Source organism: Bufo bufo, chromosome 2 (genome assembly GCF_905171765.1).
Source record: "Bufo bufo chromosome 2, aBufBuf1.1, whole genome shotgun sequence".
Classification (NCBI taxonomy): Eukaryota; Metazoa; Chordata; class Amphibia; order Anura; family Bufonidae; genus Bufo; species Bufo bufo.
In genome coordinates, this window is record NC_053390.1 from 591,048,260 (window position 1) to 591,068,097 (window position 19,838).

The window sequence follows — 19,838 nt, forward strand, 5'->3', positions numbered from 1 at the left end:
TCTTCCAACTTTGCACATGTAGAGGCTGAAATTTTTGCCCATTTTTCTTTGGAAAATAGCTCAAGCTCAGTCAGATTGGATGGAGAGCGTCTGTGATCAGCCATTTTCAAGTCTTGCTGCAAATTCTCAATGGGATTTAGGTCTGGACTTTGACTGGGCCATTCTAACACATGAATATGCTTTGGCCTAAACTATTCCATCTCTGGCTGTATTTTAGGGTCATTGTCCTGCTGGAAGGTGAACCTCTGCCCCATTCTCAGGTATTTTGCAGCCTCTACCAGGTTTTCCTCCAGAATTGCCCTGTATTTAGTTCCATCCATCTTCTCAGCAACTCTGACCAGCTTCTAGTGTCGGACTGGGGTGCCTAGGGCCCACCAGTGAAATTTATTTTGGGCGCCCACCGTACAGATAAATTCAAATATTACCTGCTCACACAGCAGCAAGATGCTACCAGATGGTTGAATATGGGGGTCCCTGCAGCAACTTTGTGAAGGTAGGTCCTGGGGAAAAGAGGACACTGGTAGGTTTCCTCTATACCTAGAAGACATCTCAGCTCTGATCGTGTCTATAATAATAAACTGGAGAGTTTCTTTAACCACCTCAGCCCCTATAGCTTAAACACCCTTAAAGACCAGGCCACTTTTTACACTTCTGACCTACCCTACTTTCACCTTTTATTTCTCGGTCATGCAACTTACCACCCAAATGAATTTTACCTCCTTTTCTTCTCACTAATAGAGCTTTCATTTGGTGGTATTTCATTGCTGCTGGCATTTTTACTTTTTTTGTTATTAATCGAAATTTAACGATTTTTTTGCAAAAAAATGACATTTTTCACTTTCAGTTGTAAAATTTTGCAAAAAAAACGACATCCATATATAAATTCTGCTCTAAATTTATTGTTCTACATGTCTTTGATAAAAAAAAAATGTTTGGGTAAAAAAAAAAAATGGTTTGGGTAAAAGTTATAGCGTTTACAAACTATGGTACAAAAATGTGAATTTCCGCTTTTTGAAGCAGCTCTGACTTTCTGAGCACCTGTCATGTTTCCTGAGGTTCTACAATGCCCAGACAGTACAAACACCCCACAAATGACCCCATTTCGGAAAGTAGACACCCTAAGGTATTCGCTGATGGGCATAGTGAGTTCATAGAACTTTTTATTTTTTGTCACAAGTTAGTGGAAAATGATGATTTTTTTTTTTGATTTTTTTTTCTTACAAAGTCTCATATTCCACTAACTTGTGACAAAAAATAAAAACTTCTATGAACTCACTATGCCCATCAGCGAATACCTTGGGGTGTCTTCTTTCCAAAATGGGGTCACTTGTGGGGTAGTTATACTGCCCTGGCATTCTAGGGGCCCAAATGTGTGGTAAGTAGTTTGAAGTCAAAATGTGTAAAAAATGACCGGTGAAATCCGAAAGGTGCTCTTTGGAATGTGGGCCCCTTTGCCCACCTAGGCTGCAAAAAAGTGCCACACATGTGGTATCGCCGTACTCAGGAGAAGTTTGGGAATGTGTTTTGGCGTGTCATTTTACATATACCCATGCTGGGTGAGATAAATATCTTGGTCAAATGCCAACTTTGTATAAAAAAATGGGAAAAGTTGTCTTTTGCCAAGATATTTCTCTCACCCAGCATGGGTATATGTAAAATGACACCCCAAAACACATTCCCCAACTTCTCCTGAGTACGGAGATACCACATGTGTGACACTTTTTTGCAGCCTAGGTGGGCAAAGGGGCCCATATTCCAAAGAGCACCTTTCGGATTTCACCGGTCATTTTTTACACATTTTGATTTCAAACTTCTTACCACACATTTGGGCCCCTAGAATGCCAGGGCAGTATAACTACCCCACAAGTGACCCCCTTTTGGAAAGAAGACACCCCCAGGTATTTCGTGATGGGCATAGTGAGTTCATGGAAGTTTTTATTTTTTGTCACAAGTTAGTGGCATTTTCCAGGGGCCCTAATGTGTGGTAAGTAGGTAAATGACCTGTGAAATCCTAAAGGTGCTCTTTGGAATGTGGGCCCCTTTGCCCACCTAGGCTGCAAAAAAGTGTCACACATGTGGTATCGCCGTATTCAGGAGAAGTTGGGCAATGTGTTTTGGGGTGTCTTTTACATATACTCATGCTGGGTGAGAGAAATATCTCGGCAAAAGACAACTTTTCCCATTTTTTTATACAAAGTTGGCATTTGACCAAGATATTTATCTCACCCAGCATGGGTATATGTAAAATGACACCCCAAAACACATTGCCAAACTTCTCCTGAGTACGGCGATACCGCATGTGTGACACTTTTTTGCAGCCTAGATGCGCAAAGGGGCCCACATTCCTTTTATGAGGGCATTTTTAGACATTTGGATCCCAGACTTCTTCTCACGCTTTAGGGCCCCTAAAATGCCAGGGCAGTATAAACACCCCACATATGACCCCATTTTGGAAAGAAGACACCCCAAGGTATTCAATGAGGGGCATAGAGAGTTCATAGAAATTTATTTTTTTGGCACAAGTTAGCGGAAATTGATTTTATTTATTTTTTTCTCACAAAGTCTCCCTTTCCGCTAACTTGGGACAAAAATTTCAATCTTTCATGGACTCAATATGCCCCTCACGGAATACCTAGGGGTGTCTTCTTTCCGAAATGGGGTCACATGTGGGGTATTTATACTGCCCTGGCATTCTAGGGGCCCTAAAGCGTGAGAAGAAGTCTGGAATATAAATGTCTAAAATTTTTTACGCATTTGGATTCCGTGAGGGGTATGGTGAGTTCATGTGAGATTTAATTTTTTTACACAAGTTAGTGGAATATGAGACTTTGTAAGAAAAAAATAATAATTTCCGCTAACTTGGGCCAAAAAAATGTCTGAATGGAGCCTTACAGGGGGGTGATCAATGACAGGGGGGTGATCAATGACAGGGGGGTGATCAGGGAGTCTATATGGGGTGATCACCACAGTCATTGATCACGCCCCTGTAAGGCTCCATTCAGACGTCCGTATGCGTTTTGCGGATCTGATCCATCTATCAGTGGATCCGTAAAAATCATGCGGACGTCTGAATGGAGCTTTACAGGGGGGTGATCAATGACAGGGGGGTAACCAATGACAGGGGGGTGATCAGGGAGTCTATATGGGGTGATCACCACAGTCATTGATCACGCCCCTGTAAGGCTCCATTCAGACGTCCGTATGCGTTTTGCGGATCCGATCCATCTATCAGTGGATCCGTAAAAATCATGCGGACGTCTGAATGGAGCTTTACAGGGGGGTGATCAATGACAGGGGGGTAATCAATGACAGAGGGGTGATCAGGGAGTCTATATGGGGTGATCACCACAGTCATTGATCACGCCCCTGTAAGGCTCCATTCAGACGTCCGTATGCGTTTTGCGGATCCGATCCATCTATCAGTAGATCCGTAAAAATCATGCGGACGTCTGAATGGAGCTTTACAGGGGGGTGATCAATGACAGGGGGGTAATCAATGACAGGGGGGTAATCAGGGAGTCTATATGGGGTGATCAGGGGTGATCAGGGGCTAATAAGGGGTTAATAAGTGACAGGGGGGGGGTGTAGTGTAGTGTGGTGCTTGGTGCTACATATTGCTGAGCTATCTGTGTCCTCTGGTGGTCGATCCAAACAAAAGGGACCACCAGAGGACCAGGTAGCAGGTATATTAGACGCTGTTATCAAAACAGCGTCTAATATACCTGTTAGGGGTTAAAAAAATCACATCTCCAGCCTGCCAGCGAACGATCGCCGCTGGCAGGCTGGAGATCCACTCGCTTACCTTCCGATCCTGTGAACGCGCGCGCCTGTGTGCGCGTGTTCACAGGAAATCTCGCGTCTCGCGAGAGGACGCACCAGCGCGTCCACCCAGAAGAGCAGGGCCGCCGCAAAGACGCAATCCTGCGTACGGCGGTCCTGAGGAGGTTAAAGGGGTTGCATCACTTCGGCAAATAGCATTTATTGTGTAGAGAAAGTTAATATAAGGCACTTACTAATGTATTGTGATTGTCCATATTGCTTCCTTTCCTGGCTTGATTCATTTCCCATTGCATTATACACTGCTCTTTTCCATGGTTATGACCACCCTGCAATCCAGCAGCAGTGGTTGTGCTTGCACAGGATAGAAAAAAAGCACCGGCCTATGTGCACCCCCCCCCCCCCCCCCCCCCCCCAGTCACCAGAGAGGCTGGCACTTTTTCTTATAGTGTGCAAGCACAACCACTACTGCTGGATTACAGGGTGGCTGTAACCATGGAAATGGGCAGTGTATGGTGTGATGGAAACATGAATCCAGCCAGCAAAGGAAGCAATATGGATAATAACAATACATTAGTAAGTGCCTTGTATTAACTTTCTCTATATGATAAATGGGGTCAGGTAGGTGTTAGCTAGCACGGTATGCAAGGATGTTAGTATGTTAATGGAACCTACTTGGGGGTGGTATCCCTAATTCTGGCCCTTATGTAGTGGCCCTACCTAATTACGGAATAGCCGCCCCGATAGGGGCGATCCCGTTTCTCGTGCCTCCTAGTGTCCCTGGTTAGCCCTGGATCGGGGTAAACCTATGTAATGGGGGACCCTAGAGAAAACACCTGGGCTAATCTACACACAAGAAAATAAAAAAATGATAATAATGAACTTATATATAGTAACCCAAGATGGGTAACAAACAGCACCCTTGTTATCAAACTACACAAATAGGATAGAGAAAAATAGAATAGTAGAGTGAAATGTCCAATAGTCCCTACGCGTTTCGCCTGGTTGGTGTCAGGCTCATCAGGGGACACAAATGACAAGAATAACCTATCACCATAGATATAACTATATATATATATATAGATAAATTTATTTTCTTTTTAATATTTAATTTTCCTCTAAAGATACATACACGGATGTTCACATAAGATAGGCCAATAGCTAGGAACAATACTCATCAATCAGTTCAATAACAATATCAGACCACTTATAGACAAGCTAATAACTGGAGAGAATACTGATCAATCAATTTAATACAATTATCAAGTAACGTATTGTTACCAAGAAATAGTCAATGGAAAAAAAAAATAGATAAATAAGGGTTATCACTAATGATAAAATCAGAGACAACCCCACTTTGTTCAATATCTCATACTTGAAGATTTGGCCAAACTGGGATATACCAAATCATATATCTTGGTGTCTAATCCTCAGTCAGCTAAATATGAGCTATGCCTATATATTAGAACCACATCACAAAATCATGTCACTGACAGGTGTCAGATAGGACACATAGGTAAGTCTGTCAATTATAGCAATATGATATCTACTATTTGGTCAACTCTCAATGGTGAATAACAATATATATCACCAATATAGTAAAAGGGGTGTCACCAATCAATAAGCAGTATGAATAATGGCAAGTGAAAATACTATAAGAACCACCTCACACAATGATACTTCTGAAAGATGTCAATTGAGACACATCGATAAGTGTGTCAGTTGTAGCAACATACTATTAACTATTTGGATGGATCTCAATAATAAATAACGATGTTTAACGTGACCCCAGCATATTGGGTGTCACCAATTGGCATATGGTGTAGGTAGTGACGGATAAAATCCGTTGATAATACTTGCATGCCCCTTTTGCAGCTAGACAGGTAAGTGCAGCTAGTAGCGATGTAGGCATCAGAGTGACCCAGAATAGTTGCGTCCGTCAGATGAGCGGACGCAACTATTCTGGGTCACTCTGATGCCTACATCGCTACTAGCTGCACTTACCTGTCTAGCTGCAAAAGGGGCATGCAAGTATTATCAACGGATTTTATCCGTCACTACCTACACCATATGCCAATTGGTGACACCCAATATGCTGGGGTCACGTTAAACATCGTTATTTATTATTGAGATCCATCCAAATAGTTAATAGTATGTTGCTACAACTGACACACTTATCGATGTGTCTCAATTGACATCTTTCAGAAGTATCATTGTGTGAGGTGGTTCTTATAGTATTTTCACTTGCCATTATTCATACTGCTTATTGATTGGTGACACCCCTTTTACTATATTGGTGATATATATTGTTATTCACCATTGAGAGTTGACCAAATAGTAGATATCATATTGCTATAATTGACAGACTTACCTATGTGTCCTATCTGACACCTGTCAGTGACATGATTTTGTGATGTGGTTCTAATATATAGGCATAGCTCATATTTAGCTGACTGAGGATTAGACACCAAGATATATGATTTGGTATATCCCAGTTTGGCCAAATCTTCAAGTATGAGATATTGAACAAAGTGGGGTTGTCTCTGATTTTATCATTAGTGATAACCCTTATTTATCTATTTTTTTTTTTTTTTTCCATTGACTATTTCTTGGTAACAATACGTTACTTGATAATTGTATTAAATTGATTGATCAGTATTCTCTCCAGTTATTAGCTTGTCTATAAGTGGTCTGATATTGTTATTGAACTGATTGATGAGTATTGTTCCTAGCTATTGGCCTATCTTATGTGAACATCCGTGTATGTATCTTTAGAGGAAAATTAAATATTAAAAAGAAAATAAATTTATCTATATGTATATATAGTTATATCTATGGTGATAGGTTATTCTTGTCATTTGTGTCCCCTGATGAGCCTGACACCAACCAGGCGAAACGCGTAGGGACTATTGGACATTTCACTCTACTATTCTATTTTTCTCTATCCTATTTGTGTAGTTTGATACCAAGGGTGCTGTTTGTTACCCATCTTGGGTTACTATATATAAGTTCATTATTATCATTTTTTTATTTTCTTGTGTGTAGATTAGCCCAGGTGTTTTCTCTAGGGTCCCCCATTACATAGGTTTACCCCGATCCAGGGCTAACCAGGGACACTAGGAGGCACGAGAAACGGGATCGCCCCTATCGGGGCGGCTATTCCGTAATTAGGTAGGGCCACTACATAAGGGCCAGAATTAGGGATACCACCCCCAAGTAGGTTCCATTAACATACTAACATCCTTGCATACCGTGCTAGCTAACACCTACCTGACCCCAGTTTTTTGATTTATTTTTCTTCTTTTTCACTTATTAGTTACTATCTTATTACCTTTAAGGGTTGTATTGACACTTTTATGTATTACTATTAAAAGTTATATTTTAGATTGATGGTACTACTGTGAAATCCTAAGTTGATAACCATTCTCTATTATAGAATCCCGTGAACAGGATTATGTTCAAATCTGTGAATTCTATATGATAAATGCCACTTGCTGAATTGACACAACCCCTTTAATAAGCTATCAAGTTTCTTATATGAACTTAGGCTGGTTGAGGTGCTGTACATTGAATATATATATGTCGTGCAGTAAGTCTACTGTGATATGTGCCACTTGTGCAGAGGGTGGGAGACTAGGGGTCCACTTTTCTCAGGGGCCCACCGAGGATTCACCTGTACCCCTGTGGGCCAGTCCGAGCCTGCCAGCTTCCCTGTCCCTGTTAAAGAAAAGCATCCTCATAGCATGATGCTGCCACCCTAATGTTTCACATTTGGGATGGTGTGTTCAGGGTGATGTGCAGTGTTAGTTTTCTGCCACACATATCGTTTTTCATTTAGCAAACTATTCAACTTTGGTCTCATCTGACCGGAGCACCTACATGTTTTCTGTGTCCCCTACATGGCTTGTGGCACTGGCAAACTGCAAACAGAACTTCTTATGGCTTGCTTTCAGAAATGGCTTTCTTCTTTCCACTCTTCCATAAAGGCCAGATTTGTGGAGTACACGACTAATAGTTGTCCTGTGAACAGATTCTCCCACCTGAGCTGTGGATCTCTGCAGCTCCTCCACAGTGACCATGGGCCTTTTGGGACGTCCATGTCTTAATAGGTTTGCAGTTGTGCCATGATGGATTGAACACTGCTCTGTGAGATGTTCAGAGCTTGGCGTATTTTTTATAACTTAAACCTGCTTTACACTTCTTCACAACTTTATCCTTGACCTGTCTGGTGTGTTCCTTGGTTTTCATGATGCTGTTTGATCACTAATGTTTACTAACAAAGTCCTTCACAGAACAGGTGTAGTTATACTGAGACTAAACTACACACAGGTAGACTCTATTGTGTGAAATTATTGGTCACACTGGATTTTATTTAGGGGTATCAAAGTACAGGGACTGAATACAAATGCACGCAACATTTTTCAGATTTATTAAACATTTTGAAAATCATGTATAATTTTTTTTCTCTTTACACTACACATACTTGCCAATTTGTGTTGGCCTATCAACATACAATCTCAATAAAATACATTTAAGATTGTGGGTGTTCAAGTACCGGCAGGCACTTTTTCAAGGCACTGTATGTACCATATAGTGCACACATTCAGTTAGATAATGAATTTGTAACTTTCCATTAACAAGTATCCATATGTGTGAATATGAGATTCCATAGGTGTGATTGTTTGCAGAAGTTTTATATTTCATGATTATGTAACATTTCTCAGGTAACCTCATGATCTGTAAGTATTGATAATGTAATCATTACTATTTATTTAATGTAATAAATCATTAAAACTTGGAAAAAGAAGATAAGACATAATTAGGACATCGAATATAATAGATGATGTATAGGTATTTGGAAAAGTCCTCAAATTCATTTATGCTTGTAGTCTTTGTGTGGGCAACTCCCTGCCTTGTGAAACCCACATAGATCAAGGAAGCTGACATTTGGTGGTGGGAGTAGGTGTTGTGACACTCTACAACTGCTTTACTAGTCCATGTGCTTATCTATGATATGAGGAAACAGAATAATCCTGAAGGAAAATCACTGGTAATCAGGGGTAGACTGACCATTGAGACATTAGTGAAATACTGTAGTATGCAAAGCCAAAGGGGCCCAGAGGCTTTGTCAATATGTGCACTCCAAATTGAAGTATAGGATGCAAACACAATTCATAAGTCTTCTGACGCACATGTTATTAACCATGTCATGAGTAGAGACAGCTGGAGCAACTATGCAGTGTGATGACACTACCAAAAACTGTTATATCTCATCTTTCTTGATATTCATGAGTGTGATGTTCTCTTCTACTTTTTAACCCCTTATTAATCACACATATATCTTTCTAAAGCTTCTACTTTTTAACCCCTTATTAATCACTCATATATCTTTCTAAAGCATTCACTAATGGACCTTAGGCTAGACTTCCACGCTTTTACGACAACCTGTCTAAATGTTACTCGGATGTCTTGTGTTTGAAGGAGCAGGCTTCTGCTGTAATAGCAGGGTTCTGAAAAACCTCTCATCCCAGATGTTTAACTCTTTAAATTCAGTGGCAACAACCACTGCAGTATGTAAGTGGCTTCAGAGGGTGGGAGCTCACTCTGTCATCACTAGGGCTGCAATGATTAATCGACATTATCGATAATATTCGATAACGGGATTCGTTGTCAACGAATCCCGTTATCAAATAATCTGTCGATTCGTTGCTATGCGGGCGGGAGCGGGCGGCCAGGCACTATGCCTGCGGGTCCTTGAACTTTAAATCACTGCATCTTTATTACCTACAATGATGCTCCAGTAACAGGCAGAACGGGCAGCAGCGTAACGTCACTTACTCACGTGATGCGCATGCTCCGCCTGTTTCATTCATAAAGTGGGCAGAGCAGGCGCGTCATGTGGGTAAGTTACGTTACGCCGCCGCCCGCTCTGCCTGTTACTGGAACTTCATTGTAAGGTAATAAAGATGCAGTGATTTAAAGTAAAAGTTACTGCCGGTTAAGAAATACTGCTGTGAGCGGCGGGGCCGGGGCTGTTATGGGAGGAGGATCTGGATGGCACTGTTATGGGAGGGGGATATGTGCACTGTTACGGGGAGGGGGATCTGTGGATGACACTGTTATGGGAAGGGGATCTGTGGATGACACTGCTATGGGGGAGATCTGTGGATGAGATATATAGCATAAGATGCTATATAGTGTCATCCATAGATCCCCCCATAGCATGGTCATCCACAGGTCTCCCTCCCATAACAGTGTCATCCAAAGATCCCCCATAACAGTGCCATCCACAGATCCCCTCCATAACAGTGCCATCCACAGATCCCCCATAACAGTGCCATCCACAGATCCCCCATAACAGTGCCATCCACAGATCCCCCATAACAGTGCCATCCACAGATCCCCCATAACAGTGCCATCCACAGATCCCCCCATAACAGTGCCAACCACAGATCCCCCCTAACAGTGCCATCCACAGATCCCCCAAAACAGTGCCATCCACAGATCCCCCATAACAGTGCCATCCACAGATCCCCCATAACAGTGCCATCCACAGATCCCCCATAACAGTGCCATACACAGATCCCCCATAACAGTGCCACCCACATATTGTTTTAATATGGCCTTTGAACATAATTTTTCAAGTAAAATCATATAAACCCCTTTTTTTCCTCATTTTGTTGTTTTTTCCTGATTAATCGATGAAATTATCGACAACTAATCGATTATTCAAATAATCGTTAGCTGCAGCCCTAGTCATCACCCAAACCCCCCCCCCCCCCCCCATGCGATTTCATCACCGGGTGCAGGGGCAGACTGGGAACTTAAAGTGCACTGAAAAAAACCTAAAAGAGACCCCATGCTGTAGGTAGGTGCAAATTGACAGAATGCGGTGATACACAAGTACGCAAAGACAACACAAGTAGACGGGACCAGTAATACCATAGTGCAGCACAAAATACCAACCCAGCAGAACCAATTACCACAGTGCAGCAGAAAATACTGCCACTCCCGCTTCAGTATTCTACTGTATAACAGTCCTGAGGATGACAATACAGTTGAATTCAGGAGTGCACCTGCAGCTGCCAGACAAGTGCATAAGTACCTGATGCTCCTAGCATTAATTACTACTGACTGAAAGTATGATATAATTATGAATCCAACTAGCAGCCATGAGGAGGGCTAATATCCCTTTAGGGTCCATGACCAGTCCACCCCTGACTGTGTGCCAATGGTTGCTATGGAAGTTGGGAACCTAACAATGGCCTGCAGATCTGCCACGTACAAAAGTCTATAAGGCAGGGCCTAACAGGCTGCATGTTAGTGTAAAATGACAAGCATAATACACTGCACTACAAGTTGTACAGTGTATTATGTGACAGATCAAAAGATCGGGTGTTCAAATCCCCATGGAGTACAAATTTTTTAAATTTTTTTCCCCAAAAAAAGTAATATAGAAAGCCTAAATTTGAAAGAATCCTTATTATTATTTTTTTTATATAAAAATGACTGAAACTACCAAGCAAGATACCAAAAAGAACAATCCTAGAATTGCTGTTTTTTGTTCTACTGCCTCCCAAGAAACTGAATAAAAGCAATAAAAAGGCATATAAACCTCCAAATAGTATCACTGAAGACTACAACTTGTCCCAAAAGATTAAGCCCTGAAACACCTTTGTGTACATAAAAATAAAAATGGTCCTCAGAATATGGTGACATAAAAACTTTTTATAGTGTTTTTCTGTGGAGTTACAACTTAAAAATATATATGTACACTACGTGCAGAATTATTAGGCAAATGAGTATTTTGACCACATCATCCTCTTTATGCATGTTGTCTTACTCCAAGCTGTATAGGCTCGAAAGCCTACTACCAATTAAGCATATTAGGTGATGTGCATCTCTGTAATGAGAAGGGGTGTGGTCTAATGACATCAGCACCTTATATCAGGTGTGCATAATTATTAGGTAACTTCCTTTGGCAAAATGGGTCAAAAGAAGGACTTGACAGGCTCAGAAAAGTCAAAAATAGTGAGATATCTTGCAGAGGGAGGCAGCACTCTTAAAATTGCAAAGCTTCTGAAGCGTGATCATCGAACAATCAAGCGTTTCATTTAAAATAGTCAACAGGGTCGCAAGAAGCGTGTGGAAAAACCAAGGCGCAAAATAACTGCCCATGAACTGAGAAAAGTCAAGCGTGCAGCTGCCAAGATGCCACTTGCCACCAGTTTGGCCATATTTCCGAGCTGCAACATCACTGGAGTGCCCAAAAGCACAAGGTGTGCAATACTCAGAGACATGGCCAAGGTAAGAAAGGCTGAAAGACGACCACCACTGAACAAGACACACAAGCTGAAACGTCAAGACTGGGCCAAGAAATATCTCAAGACTGATTTTTCTAAGGTTTTATGGACTGATGAAATGAGAGTGAGTCTTGATGGGCCAGATGGATGGGCCCGTGGCTGGATTGGTAAAGGGCAGAGAGCTCCAGTCCGACTCAGACGCCAGCAAGGTGGAGGTGGAGTACTGGTTTGGGCTGGTATCATCAAAGATGAGCTTGTGGGGCCTTTTCGGGTTGAGGATGGAGTCAAGCTCAACTCCCAGTCCTACTGCCAGTTTCTGGAAGACAGCTTCTTCAAGCAGTGGTACAGGAAGAAGTCTGCATCCTTCAAGAAAAACATGATTTTCATGCAGGACAATGCTCCATCACACGCGTCCAAGTACTCCACAGCGTGGCTGGCAAGAAAGGGTATAAAAGAAGAAAATCTAATGACATGGCCTCTTTGTTCACCTGATCTGAACCCCATTGAGAACCTGTGGTCCATCATCAAATGTGAGATTTACAAGGAGGGAAAACAGTACACCTCTCTGAACAGTGTCTGGGAGGCTGTGGTTGCTGCTGCACGCAATGTTGATGGTGAACAGATCAAAACACTGGCAGAATCCATGGATGGCAGGCTTTTGAGTGTCCTTGCAAAGAAAGGTGGCTATATTGGTCACTGATTTGCTTTTGTTTTGTTTTTGAATGTCAGAAATGTATATTTGTGAATGTTGAGATGTTATATTGGTTTCACTGGTAAAAATAAATAATTGAAATGGGTATATATTTGTTTTTTGTTAAGTTGCCTAATAATTATGCACAGTAATAGTCACCTGCACACACAGATATCCCCCTAAAATAGCTAAAACTAAAAACAAACTAAAAACTACTTCCAAAAATATTCAGCTTTGATATTAATGAGTTTTTTGGGTTCATTGAGAACATGGTTGTTGTTCAATAATAAAATGAATCCTCAAAAATACAACTTGCCTAATAATTCTGCACTCCCTGTATATGAATTTGGTATCACCCTAATCTTGTTGATCTGCCAAATACAACCTACAAATATATATGTATATAAATTTGGTATCACCCTAATCTTGTTGATCTGACAAATAAAGTTATCATGCTATTTATACTGCACAGTGAACACTGTAAAAAAAAGTACATCAAGCCCAAAACTGCACCAATAAAAACAAAAGCAACAGCTTGTTTTGCAGAAGACGAGCCCTACATTGATGGAAAAACAAAAATGTTACGGGACTTTGAAAGCAGAGACACAAAAATTATAATTAAAAATGATTTACCTTTAAATTTGGTATCGCTGCAATCATACTCTGCAAAAGTAAAACCTAAAAAAAATGGCAGAACTTCTGTTTTTTTCCGTACCCCCCAAAAAAGTAATGGTGCCATTTAAAAAAATATAAATTGTCCTGCAAAAAACAAGCGCTCGATGTTGACAAAAATAAAAAATGATGGCTCTTAAAATGTGACAATGAGAAAAGCATAAAAATGTCTTGGTCATTAGGGTCCAACATAGGTTGATCCCTAAGGAATACATTCAAAGCCAAGTGACAACCAGAATGGCTGACATTACTGTTTCCACTGCATTCGTCTATTTGCTTAGCCAGACTCCTGAGTGATGAATCTGCCTTTTTTGCAATGATATATGTAACACTTAGATTTGATGGAGTCTGGAAATCAGGGCACTACATATATTCTATAATTAGAGGTACTCAATCTACTAGTAATCATAACTTCACATTAAAAAGTAATCAGTTCAATACATTGACATTTTTGTGGAGCTTGAGAAATGTTATTCTGGAATGTCTCAGCCAACCGTGAGAATAAAATAGCTCAAAGCAGGGATGTCATGACCACGATTCTCTGGATTTAGAGTAGTGCTCTATAAAACACGTTTTAACTAAAATCACAAACCTAAATCATAACATCTAGAAGATATAATAATAATCTCTAATATTTAGAAGTCATGTTGGGTGATTTTTAAATAGAAAGAGCTAAAATCCCTGCATGAGTGGTTTAGAAATAGATTTTCCGTTAGTTAAGGGACTAAAAGGCACATGGAAATAGGACAGCTGGTCCAGAAATGATTGACACTTAGTCATCAGACCCAGGAGATTTACAGGCGGCCAATTTTCTGCCTGACCGGCGATTTATTGTATCCCTCCAATTACGTCAAGTAAAATATGCTCCAAAACTGCCACCAAATGGGACCTTGTCTATACTGTAATCATAGACAGCTCAATAAATATTTCCTCAAGAATCCAATATGGACTATATGTAATAACGTGTACTCTGAAAATAATGTCCACGCTGTGCCGACCACAGCTCACATACATTAGTGTTAAATGGTTAATCGCTTTAAATCTGAAGTGTGCTTAGCAATGCTCCCGATATTCTGTTACAAATGATGTTCCCTTATAGAAGGGAAGACAAGGTGTCATCCCCTTCAAGAGCATCTGCTGGTGATTTGATTGATTCATATCATGCAAAACCTTGCAGCTGGTTTTGGGGAATGAAATGTTTTTTTCAGTACATCCCTTTTTACAGATAGGAATTGCAGATGTTAGTTATTCCACGTGAACACCACCACTGGCTTGGCAATAGTATGAATGACTTTTCTTTCTTGGGAAATACCAAGGGCAATAATTAACTGTGACCTTGATAAATAAACTTGGCTTACATCTACGTAACCTTAAAACATCACCGAAACAAAAATATGCTATCTGTCTGTGATGACATGAACCATCTGTGCTGACTGAACAAACAGACTATTGCAATTATACATGGTTCATTGCAGGTCATTCAAAATCAAGACTGATATTTCCCAAATTAGTTCTTTTTTACTTTACTGTCATTATTAAAGGGGTCGTCTTGCCATGAATAACTTTAGATACAGCTACAGTCTTCATTTTACGTAGTGAGCCTAAATAAGGCTATGCTCTCCTCTTTGTCAGAGCCCCCATTGCAGATTCCATGGAGCACTAATCTTCCCATCAAAATGTCAGAGCACCTATAACGGAAACTACAACGCAGATGTGAAGTCAAGTGAGACTTCAAGCAACTTTTACTTTGAAAGTGTTGTGTCACGAAACACATTCTACATTTTTCCAACCAGCATCTGGATCTGAATACTTTTGTAATTACATGTAATGATAACATTTAGTATAGCCAGTGTGCTATTCCAGAAAATGTAATGGCTGTGAGTGACCTGTCGCTGCTAGGGATGTGACCTGTGTCAATACGGATGTTGACATGAGGAGAGCTGGAACCTGCAAAGCAGGAGTTGCTGCGATGTAGCCAGAAGGAAGCGGCAGGGATCAGGTAAGTATGATAACCGCAGCAGGTCCAGCCACGCTGGGCGATCTGTTGAAACCATCCCCAGGGGTGATGCCTGGCTCCTAACTTTAGGATAGAGGAAAGAATACAGTAGGACAAAGATAGAAGGTTGCAATAACAAAAGGTACCAGTCTTACAAGAGGCAACAAGCTTAGTGGTTTCAGTCTTTTATCCCTTTAAGGATGCAGCTCAATTTGATGCTTAAAGAGTTTGTCCAACTTTAATCACTTTCAACTACACCCCTGAATGTCCCATGCACCACTGCCACTGCTGTACACACTTAAAGCTCCTTGTCGCTGCTGGGTTATGTGTCACTTGGGGACACATCACCATTGAGGCCAGTGAATGGCTGAAACTACTTATATTTTTAATGTCACTGTTTTGGGATACCTCTAATGTATTGACCAAATTTTGGGGGGGACAGTGCGAAAAAACAATGCAATTCGTTTTTACTGTGTTTACTAAGCGGTAAAAATTGCATGTTAAATTTATTCTATTGGTCAGTATGATTATGTTGATACCAAGTGTACATGTTTTTTTTTTTATGTTTTACTACTTTTAAAATGTTAAAAAAGCTTTTTTTTTCATTGCTTTATGTTGCCATATTCTGATGCCTATATATTTTTTTCTGCTGATGGAGCTGTGTCAATTTATGTGATACGAGCTATGTGTCACGGCTGAGGATGGGGGAAATCCTCAGCCGTGTGGAGCCCGGTGATGTTACGGCTGCTTGGCCATGAAGACAGGATTAGGGAGCAGGTCACCTCCTAAACGCATCCCTAACCTGACCCTGGCTCCTAGCTACATGAGCCAACCTTGATGGTAGGAGGGCCCATGCTCCGGAACCTAAAAGTCCCTGCTAGCCCTCAAGATGACCCTCACCTAGGAGCTGAGTAAGACAAGCCCACTCCTCCTAGACACGGAGGAGCAGGAGTCTCAACGGCCAAGCTGCAGGAAAAGGGGAGACATAAACAGCTCTATGGATATGGCAGGTGAACAAAGAGTTCCACCTACCTGCCACAGCCTTGCTGACTGGATCCCTGTGTTAGCAGGGTGCAGATCACAAACGCATCCCCACACAGGGACCCAGATCCATAGCTGCACAAAATCACATATAAAACATCACACGGACATCACACATAACTAGAAATAACTTAAAGCGACATTATGGTTATGACCACAGGGGTGGCTCTTACTGGCAGGTAATAAAGACATGAGGCTGCTCTCAGCTAAGCATGGCTGAAGCAACCTGCAGGCCTGCAAAAGCAGTGAGGCTTTATAGGCCAAGAAGCCACACCCCACAGTCGGACACACCCAGTGCACACACACACTAGGAAGGAGATTAACCCTTCCAACACCAGGGAAGGGAAAACACCACTTAAAGGAGACGTGCACACAATAACATAAAAAGGAAGTGCACACATACACACATAACTCAAAACCGCATGCACAACGTAGCGAGCTGCAATGGCACAGCTCAGCCTGCTACGCTGCCACATACACACTGTTGCCAGCGGCAACCACAGGTGAGGCAAATACCACAGCCCTCACCTGTGATTGAACACCAAAGAAAACCGCTGACAACCGCATGCGGTTCAGGAGTCACGGTCATAGCCATGGCCGTGACACTATGGTTTTAATTGATACCATTTTCAGGCAACTTCTTGATACATTTTTATTACATTTTGGGGGAAGATGAGGTGACCAAAAATGACAATTCGGTCATTATTTTTTATTGTCTTCACTATGGTGGTTATTATTGGGATAATTTATTTCACTGCACAGTGACGTAGAATTTGTTTAAAATTTTCCATAACAGAACATGGTAGCGAGGAATGATGAATTAGGGTCGAGTTGGTGGAGCAATTTGCCTGGTAATACCGTCATACAATTGCAATAACGACGCAGACAAATTTTTTCGCTAAAAGAATGTATTAGCTATATTGAATTTGGGTCGAGTTGGTGGAGTGAATTGTGTGGTTTATTCCAATAACCAACGACATTCCTCCCTTATGGCAATAGTCAAGCTGCCAGGTTTGATCCATCCAGAAAGTTCGGACCATCTGGTTTTAACCTAATATCAACTCGTGGGCAACTCTGCTGTGTGAAGAATCAATTTATTTGCACTGCTCACAGGGGGTTAAATAAGACCGCTCTGTAACACTAAATCACAGTAACTGTTTTGCTAACAGAAGTAGTTAAATATCAATGTAGACATACCACAAACAGTAGAATGAGACAGGTGTATCGCCCAATTTCTGAATCAAGGCCTAATAGAATTGCTTATCTATTAATCAATGTAGATACGCCACAAACAGTAGAATGAGAATGGCATATCACCACAATTTGTAAATCAGGGCCTAATAGAATTTCTTATCTATTAATCAATGTGGACACACCACAAACAGTAGAATGAGACAGGTATATCACCCAAATTTGTGAATCAGGGCCAATAGAATTGCTTACCTATTAATCAATGTGTTTATCTATAAAAGAACAGATTAAAGGGGTTGTCCGGGTCCAGAGCTGAACCCCCCTGATATGAGCATCATAGCATTTCATATTCCAATGCTCTCCTTTGCCCTGCGCTGAATCGCTTAGGGCAAAGGCATTTTTAGGAGATCCGGTGACGTACCGGGCTCTCCATAGGGACTACTAGATACAAGGTCCATGTATAAATTTTATTCTATGGATGTGTGAAGTAATGATAGTGAAATATGTGCTGTATCTATTAAACACATTAGAGAACTTATTCAAACAGTAATTTAGAAATATAAGAATAGGGGAAAAGAAAAATTAAAAACAATAACTTGAGCAGGTCTTATGAACACTCATCAGTTTTATGGTTGGTTATTATCATAGACCAAGTTGTATAGTATGTTATTCCCATAATTTAGATTGCATAATTAAATGGGTGGGTGGCAAAATTGAAATTTTTTCCTAATTATTAAAAAAAAGTTTTACACTTATGTTTTACTTGTATTAATGCAATTACCAAAATATTCAGATCCAGATATTCGAAAAATGTAGAATATTTTCCATGGGACAACCCTTTAACACTTTATGTGCTCAAACTATACAGCATCACTACTGCAAAAAGGTCAAAAGTAACCCATAGCAAGGCAACTCTAAGAGGGATAAGGCTGTTTTTAGCCCTCTGACAAGCTACCAGCCTGGCGACTTTTGTCTTTAGGGGAAATAAAAATGTTCCACAGATGAAATCTGGCCTGCTAGGCCCCATAGACATTAGATGCCATCTGATTAGAACTAAACCAACAGGAGTTTACATGGGAAAATAGAAATGTTATTTTGTGGGATAACATGGCTATCGAATGGCATGACCTATTCCAAGTGAGAGTAGAATCAGAAAAGATAAAAAAATGCAGTGTGGGTCGTCCATCATGGGTTAAGTTGCTAGCTGTTGTTTTCACATCTCTTTCCCCCTTGGCATAGGAGTATAGTCGTAGTTGGGGTCACAGGTAACATCCCACATAGGTTCGGCTCCTGGAGTCAGAGTTTAGGAAATTTGACACTAATATCGTTTGGTGCAGCAAAACAATCAGGTTTACTGACCAATTTGCAACTTAAAAATGGGTTCTTCTGTGATAGCAACCATCTGGCTAATTTAGGAGACAAACAATCGTCTCTTTCAGAAAGGCACAGTCCATGAATATCATACAGTCCAATTTGTAAGACAGCAGTGATAGTTTTCATGTGGCACAGATGCAAAATGTGTGATTCTTCCCTTGTTTAGGGGTATCTACAGGCAGGGCTGGACTGGCCCATCAGAGTACTAGAGGTTCCTCTGGTGGGCCCAAGCTCTGACAATAATGAAGCCTTAACAAAGCAGGGCCCTAAAGGTCCTGTATACACAGAGGATGGGCCCTCAGAAACATTTCCTCTGGTGGGCCCAATGGACTTCAGTCCGACGCTGTGTACAGGGCTGTTTCAGGCTGCCCTAGGAAGGCATTTAGTATGCCCCTATTAAATTGGCTGCCACATTTCCAAATCGAATTATCCCATAAATAATGTAAAAAAAAAGAAAATCAGATATCATATAGTACTGACAGTACATATCTAGATTCTCTTCAGGCTAGCAGCTCAGGAGAGGCATGTCCATTTATACGGACTGTGTCTTTTTTTCACGTGGCATGTCCTTTCTGCTACAGCTCTCTCCCTGTAACCATCACAGCTTCTAAAAAAAGATAGGGCTGGTGGCAGTTGAAGGACGGAACTGAGCATGTGTGTCCACCTCTGCAAGTTGGACAGAGAAATAAGGAAAATAAAAATAGCAGATGGCACCACACACATATTTACTGCATACATTTGTACATGTTCAGTGTGCATATGAACACTCACTAGATTCAGCCGTACATACTTG

General features: G+C 41.1%; 1 protein-coding gene across 2 annotated transcripts in view; it reads left to right on the plus strand.

The window, feature by feature from the left end:
• Positions 1-19,838, plus strand: part of PRSS12 (serine protease 12) — a 200,405-nt gene that overhangs the window by 132,751 nt on the left and 47,816 nt on the right. The window lies entirely within an intron of this gene.